Raw genomic sequence first — 8,588 nt, forward strand, 5'->3', positions numbered from 1 at the left:
TGATCAGGCCTATTTCAAGTGCACATCGAAGGGCTACCACAGTGGCAAGTAATACCCTTTCAGGCCTCAATGCACCTAGGTCATTGTCCACTCTAGTGTATATAAAATAGGAGCTCAGTGTCATTGGGACAATGTACATGAGGTTGGTAGTCTGGATGACGATTAAAGTTGTTCCCACTGCTGGATCAGGCAAATACTCTGCCAAGAGAGTCATTATCTCATACCACTACCATTCAAGACAGATGACAAAACAACTGGGCAGAAGATTAGATAGGGCAATCTGTTGAAAGGATTACAGAATCATGTTGAGCTCACTGATCTATGTAAGCTAAGGTATGAAGATTTAGTTAACTTCAGAAAGCCCCATATGCAGGACAATATTTGCAGGTAGGAAATGATACATATATTTTCCAAACCAAAACTAAAACAGAAATTGAATAGATTCTTCAAATAATCAATGCATCCCTGCAATTCTATTTTTTCTAAAGCTGTCTCTCTGTGTAACAATGTCCAATCAACAAAATCAAATAAAAAAATAGCAACAATTGGCTTTAGAGCGCATGTAGTGGCTTCTGTAAATTGAACAAATCTCAAAAACTAGCAGATCAATTGAAAGCTCATAGAAAATCATAAAAACTACCTTGATAATTTGAACCTCAATTAACAGGAATAAATATAGCCCTATATAGTGTATGCCGTAGAAAACAAACCAAGAATGAATCCTGCTTGATAAGGGTTTTTCTCCATATTCGTGCCATTTGTAGCCATTCTCTAACACATTGGCATTAGCCCTAATATTGAACACAAGCTTTGGGTTCTCTGCATGCTTTTCTTCCTCTTCACCATCTTGCTCTTGCTCTTATCGTCCAGTGGCAACAAAGTTTAGAGACAATCATATATGTTAAGAGCGAAGGAACAACAGATGCCTACTCAGTCGTGCAAAATATCAAACCTATATTCGAAAAACAATTACCTAAACAACATATTTTACGACAAAATGCAAATTAATATAAACGAAACTAATGTGAAACATTATATCACTATCTTATTATTCTTTTTAAATTAAACTTGATTTCTATAAAATCAAGAATTGTTTTTTAAATTTAATATATTATATAAATGATTTATCTAAATTGGTGTTATAAGAACAATTTTTTAAGAATGATAGGTTTTTTAAGGTTTCAAATATCTATTTTCAATAGATTTTGTTTATTTTTTAATTATTTACAATATTATAAATAAAGTGATTTTTTATATAAATATATAATTTTTAATAATTTTTTTATTTCCTAAAATATGAATAATAAATCAATTATAGAAATTTGATTCACACTATCTAAATTAAATTAAATAAAAAATTAAATACAAATATTTTTATTAAAAATAAACCTAATCATGCCAATTTCAGAGAGGGCATGAAATTAGTCACCCTGTTTGGCTACAGTATTCAGTTAAAATTAAGTTATTAGCAGCTTATTAGGTTTTCATATGAGGAGGATGGAGTCTTTCCAGCTGTTTCAGATTACAGTTACATACAAATTGCAAAGAATCCCAAATACCATGGAAGAACAGAGCACACCAGTTTGTTCAAGATCATGTAAAATTCTAATCAAATTGTAATGGAGTACTGCTCTACAGAAAATATGTTTGCAGAGAAATTTAACAAATCTTTACTGCAAATAAAATTTAAGGTCACAGATTGCAGCTAGAAGGGTTACAGACTGGATCAACTTAGAGCAGTAATTTTGACTGAGGAGTATTAGAGTTGAAGTCTAACTGTTGTAGGAGTATTAGAGGGATCAGAATCTAATTGAAGTGATTTTCTATCAGTTGTAGGATTGTTATCTGATGGTAAAAATTACTTAGTTTGATATCGACTAAAACCATTAAGATCTTCAAACTACACTAGGATTTGATATATAAAATTAAAAATGCTGCATCACTCGTTCAGATCAAATCAAGTAGAGGGGCATTCCGAGAATCGAACTCGGGACCTCTCGCACCCAAAGCGAGAATCATACCACTAGACCAAATGCCCTTTGTTTAAGTCTTTGGTATTCCTTTGTTAATATTAACAGAACAGTAAAAATGGTTTTCAATTTTAAAACCTCAATCATTTAGTCAATAATTGGTTACAAATTGACATAATCGAACACCTTGATTGCCAGATATTAAGAAAATTGGTTTGCTGAAAAGAAATAAAAAACTTTGAACCATACACATGTAATCTAGTGTGGTTAAATTGTTCATCATTCTTAAAGTTTCCATGGAGTTGTATAGTTGTCATTTTATAGGGAAAATAGTTTCATTGCCATTCATGCATAATCTAATACATAGGTTATTTTGGTGAATCAAAAATTCAAATGATGGTCATCCTAATAGACATGAGTGTTTTCTATTTCAATTACAGTTTGAATAATGTGTCTTGTCACAGTGAAGTGTTGCATTGATTATTAAGGTGTTCTTAAGATGATTTGTATCTTATTTTAAAGTTGGTTAGAGTCGCTTTGGTATAAAAAGGTGTTTATTGTGATCAAGGTATTTCCTTCTTGTCATGTGCTAGGGCCTATTGAACTTGTTGTAGTCCCCCGGACTATTTTGAATGTAATTGTTACTCAAATGTTTAGAGAATTGGGTGTGGCTATATGTATGTATGCTTGGGCATGTGTCAATTACTTTATCTAGTGATATTGAGTTCTAGATTGGCTAAGTGGTGGATGCCATAGTTTTCCTAGATTAGCTAATTGGTGGATTCCATAGTTTTCTTGGATTGGTTCTTGAAATTAGCAACAAAATTGCTTAGATGGTAGAAGCCATGTACCAATTAAATGTGTTAAAACCTTTGAATGGTCACACATCTCAACACCACCAATAAGAAGTTGAATACCTCATTGTAATGGTGGATACAAGGAAATGTAGGAATGATACTTGGGTTGGCCTCCAAGCAAAGTACTTTTCAATTTAATTATAAAAATGGTAATACTTGTTCCTACATTCTATGAATCAACAAATAACTCTAGCTATAATAAATTGAACGAATATTATCCTTAAATTCATAAATCTAACTGCAATAATGTTTAATTGTTTTAATGACCTTTGCGATCTTTATTTACCCAATATTTCTATGTCTATTAGGAGAAATGGGTAAGATATGAATTGGATACTTTTGCATTAGTTGCATGCTTATCAAATATTAGCAAAGATTAAATTCCATATACCAAATATATATTTTCTTACAATCCTTAATCACAAAGTTACATTAAGAATCTTTAGTTCTGGTACTTGATTTATAGCATGGGAGATTCATTTCATCGTGTCCAAAGACTTACAAGTTGTGGCTAACAATTTTTATTTAGTTGATTTTAAATGGAATATTATCACAAGGGTACATGTTTCTACTTAATGAGGACAAAAGAAATAGTTTTTTTTTTAAGAATCTAGAATGATGAACTTCAAGAGATGTATTTATTCTTAATAATTTATTTAGATGGCTTCTTCCTTGGAACTTTTTAGATCTGATCCCACTTTTAGGTTCCTTTTTTCCTTATTCTAATTCTATCCAACTATAAAATTTATCGATTTCCTTGGCAACATTCAACCTCTTATTTCACGCCGAATGAGGATTGTTTATTTTGCAATTAATCTAAATATTTCATTTTCCATTTTGTTGGGTTCTCTCCACTCCCAACACCCTTTCACTTTTTCCTCCATCTTAGAGCTTAGTAACTAATCTATGAACCACTCTTATCCTTCTTCTACCACCATCTCTCTTATGTTGCTTCATGATTGAAAGTTAAACCAATTAAACTGCAAAGATAAATGAGTATTGTCTATTGATACACTACAAAAGACTAACTTTTGAACATTAGAATTCTTACTAATTGCATCAATAGAGTAACTGCATGAGCAATCCCTAACCAATCTCAAAATTAAACCTAAAATTTCATTCTTAATGGTACATTAGGTCTTTAGTTTTAAATAATGTTTTGATACCATATAGGACAACCAAATGGAATTGGAAAAAAGAAGATTGTTTATTTGATTGAAATTCCTAAGATTTTTCCCACGTTATATAAAAGAATACATTCTTACAATATTACTAAATCCTTATGAAAAGTCATTTTAAAATTCCCTTACATTGACATACTTGGCTACTTGAATTTGATAATAATATTGACCCTAGGAATTCATGTTTGTCTAAAAAGATACATTTTTTAATCTTAACATAGGCTAACATTTAAGAATCGGGCCTTAAGATGAGATTTAATATGGACCAAGACATCAAATTTGTATATATATTAGTATGGGAATATTGGCCAACTCCAATTGGTATATTCTCACATTCATGAAATCTCAAAGAAATTTGATGTAATTAAATTTTAGTTTTAAAATTTGAGTAGACATTTTGGTGTAGACAAGATAGTAGCCTTGGTAAGTGAGGTTTTCTTCTCACTTCATTTATACAAGGATGTCCAAAAATATATTAAGGAGTGTACATGATATGTAAAGTAGCGAAAAGCGTTAGCTAGAATACCAAATTGTAATAGGTGAAAAATTAGGGTTCTCACCATAGAAGGAAGAAACTGCTAATTTTGTGACTTAGAAACCATTACATTCAAAAGAGAATTCCAATTTAATAGATCTAGTCACAAACCAACAAGGGTTAGGACTGAGAATTCTGATTGATTGGGGGGGTTGATGATGTGAATTAATAAACCCTCTTTTGTGAGTTGAATTGTTGAAATTAGGGTAAAAGTTCTAAAAATTGAAGTATAAATGCATAAACAGTAAGGTACAGTCACGAGATTGAGCCATGACCTTGGATCTGAGCAATGCAAGCAAATTCGAATATGCTCCTAGGAAGACCTCCTAAAATGTCAGGATCGTGGTGCCCATCACCTTGGTCCTCTGAACTTTTCGCACTCCAATGGAGGATTGATTCATCATTGTAAATAATTCTTATTCTAAAGATCGCAACTATGTACATGTTTCCTAAACACAAAAAGAAGGGGAAATAGGGGTTTTCCTAAGTCAAACCCCGGTTTAGCAATTAACCTTGAATGAAATATTGCAAATACTGAAATAAATGATGGAAAGATATACCTCATATCTGTAATGACTGATAATGATGCTTTGTCACTTGAATGTAACCACATATGTTGTATGAAATGGTATGAATATGACAAAACCCTAATCACACACACATGCTTGCATATGAATGATGTAATGTTGCTCCACAATAGATGAATGAATAATATGCAACCTTGAAGACCTATAGAGATGCTTGAATGGATGCTTTATGATTCTCGTATCATCCTCCTTTATGACCAAATAAGAGGCATGAACCTCCTTATGTACTTGCTTGTCGAAAAACACTTTTTTTACAAAGGTTGACATGGAGATCACAATCTCGCTAGCTCATTGTGGTCATTAAGAGGTGCTCGATTGGGGTCCTAATTGAGAGGACCAACACACCACACCCTGGTCCCAATGAGGACCATCATGCCATGCCTTGGTCCCAATGAGGACCATGGTGCCACGCCTTGGTCCTACCCCATTTTAGGGCCAAAATGAAGGGGCTATGTGATGTGAAAACTTGAAATGAGGCTAGATTTGAATGGTATGAGTAGAATTAGGTTCTAGTCCCACTCTGGGACATGAACAGTGAGAAGAGGGCCAAAATGTGGACCAAATTGTAAGGGAGTACAATTTAGTACACCACACAAATTATATCAACCTCCTCTAATCTCAAAAAGATCATGGGAGGATGTTAGCATGGACTTTGTCTTAGGATTGTCAATGATCTAGAGGGGACATTATTCCATATTTGTGGTGGTGGATCACTTCTCTAGGATGACACAATTCATTCCTTGTAAAAAGACTCATGATACAGTCCATATTGTTGACTAGTTCTTTCAAGAGGTGGTGAGGTTGCACAGGATAACAAAGAGCATTGCTTCAAACCGATATACTAAGTTTACTAGATAGTTTTGGAGGACACTATGGAAGAAAATGCAAACATGACTAAAATTTTGCTCAACATTTCAGCCACAAACTATTGGGTAGATTGAGGCAGTAAACAATAGCTTTGGTAATTTTCTTATATGCTTGGTAGGAGACAAAACTAGGAATTAAGACTTGATATTGCCACAAGTAGAGTTTGCTTTCAACCATTTAGTAAATTAGAGCACCAAAAGAACACCATTTGAGATTGTTATTCGATTGCACCTTAAAGGAGTTACCCAACTCCAAAATAATAGTCTATGAGATAAGAGGAATGTAGAGACATAATAGTTTATAGAGCACGTGAAGAACTTCCACAAAGAGGTCAGGCAACACCTAGAGACCATGAATAACTAGTATCAGGAGCAAGTAGACACCAAGCAAAGACAAAAGGCATTTTAATTGGGAGACGAAGTCATGGTGTATCTCTAGAAGGAGATATTTTTAGTAGGCACAGACAATAAGGTTAAGATGAAAAATTTTGGGCCTTGCAAGATCATCTAGAAGTTTGATTATGAAAATGCATATGAAGTAGAGTTACTAGAGGGTGTGTAGATTTTTCCAATCTTCAATATTGTGGATCTATGCTAGTTCCATGGAGTGCAAGAAGATGACATAGATGCATTAAACCTTAACAATAAATACCACAAGTACCACTAGAGTAGATTGAATAGATCCCCAACAGCCAAATCAACCACAACACCCAAAATAAGGAGTATAAGGAATATATGGCCAAATGGAAGAAAAATCTAGTGAAATATGTAACTTGGGTTTTAGAGGATGAATTGAAGTAGTTTGGATCACACTTAGTAATGTGTGAGACACACTTTTCAAATAGCCCTAGGCTTATGATGTAGGGGCATGTATTAGAGGATCTCAAGTCAGACCTAATGTTGGAAGCATGCAAATCCTTTTCAAAACATTGTAGAGCTTGTGGAGTATGTCATATGGTGGATATAGGGTACAAAGTAACACTCAAATAGGTCAGTGACTATCCACATCAAGATTTAGGCCTTTTTAAAAGCACTCACAACAAGTGCACATGTTACACTAACTATGGGGCCTAGAAGAACTTGATATATAAACACTTCAAGAAGAATAGGAGAGGATATGATAGCTAGGGAGTAGTTAGGGGGTAATGGGTAGGAGAAGATTGATCTAGAAGACTCTTTTTTATTATTATTATCTTTTAATAAGCCCATGGCAGCCTGTACATCCATATGTGGGGCCAATAAGCTAGATGTAAGGTATTTGTGAATATTCTATTTTTAGTAATAAAAGTTTTTGTTATTGTTGCATTCAAGTTTGTATTGTGTTTTTGTGTATGTTTGGCTGCAAGGTTGGACAATCCATTCCAAACCATCTAATCTTGAATGCATCATTCTTAGATAATGCATTTACCACAATATTTTTCTTTCCTCTCTTCTATATGATCTCAAATTCATCCCCCCAACATATTAATGACCCATTTTTGTTGTTCTTCTGAATATAATCTCTATTCTAAAAAATATTTTAGGCTATCATGATCTTGTTGGCATTATACACTCAGATGAGAATGGTAGATGTTGTCATTGATGGCAACAAAGTGGCAAAAAGGTTCAACAAGGTTTCATAGGTTCAACCAGCAATAGACTTCACCTACCATCACTGACAAATACTACAAGTCTTATTCACATCGACATCTAGTTTACACCAGCAATAGATCATACTGGCATCCAAAGCCGACTTGGCAATAATATTGTTTATGTAATGTAAATTATAATTGTATGGCCAATATGATGTATTGTAAAGACTCATATATGTATGAGATCTTATGGGTCATTTGAAATGAAGTAGGTAATGAAATGTGTGTATGTAAGCGGTATATGTGATAAGATAGGGATATGATATCGGATAATTATATATGAACTTTGATGTGTTTATCTTGAGAGCGAATAAGAAGCAGATCAAAGTGTAGACTATTCTATGTAAGCAGAATCATTTACCAGCAAGGTTTTTGGTACAGGTATTAGACAAATCTTAAACTAGTATTGAATCCAACATTGCAGATGCTATTTTGAAGCAGTATATTGTTATTGGATTTAACCATCCAATTGTGTGGTCAGTGGGACTCCACTTTTGTTGTTGAGCAGTGAGCTCTAGGCAGTTGGCCTTCCTGCATGTGCATGCCCCTATTGTACTAAGTAATATTTATTCATATTGGCCAGTGAGTAAATATTGTGGGTGACAAATCCCACTGAGGTCTTTCCCTCACCAGGTTTCCTCGCTAAAATATCTATGTTATGGTGTGCATTGATGCTGATTCTTTTGTTTCTCTTTACTACATCATTATTTGCTTACTGGTATATTAATTTCAATTACAATATTGCAAATAAGTTTAAATCTTTCATCTATCGGTCAAACACTGATTCACCCCCCTCTCAATGTCTTTGGGATTAACCAAGTATCTAATAATTTGTATCAGAGCCTGGTCCTCTATTTGCATAAGCCTAACAGCTTGAGGAAGATTCTGAAACCGGTACCGATGGAAAGTTTGAGACAACGATTGGAAGTGGCTCTTGAAGATTTTGATGCATAAAAATTGA

The 8,588-nt window shown here is 33.7% G+C and overlaps 1 non-coding gene across 1 annotated transcript; it reads right to left on the reverse strand.

Moving 5' to 3' along the window:
* Window positions 1-1,966: 1,966 nt before the first annotated feature.
* On the reverse strand, window positions 1,967-2,038 carry TRNAP-UGG (transfer RNA proline (anticodon UGG)). Its single transcript has one exon. It is a non-coding gene; the product is annotated as a tRNA-Pro (tRNA).
* Window positions 2,039-8,588: the final 6,550 nt, after the last annotated feature.

The sequence above is a fragment of the Cryptomeria japonica genome, chromosome 10 (genome assembly GCF_030272615.1).
Source record: "Cryptomeria japonica chromosome 10, Sugi_1.0, whole genome shotgun sequence".
Classification (NCBI taxonomy): Eukaryota; Viridiplantae; Streptophyta; class Pinopsida; order Cupressales; family Cupressaceae; genus Cryptomeria; species Cryptomeria japonica.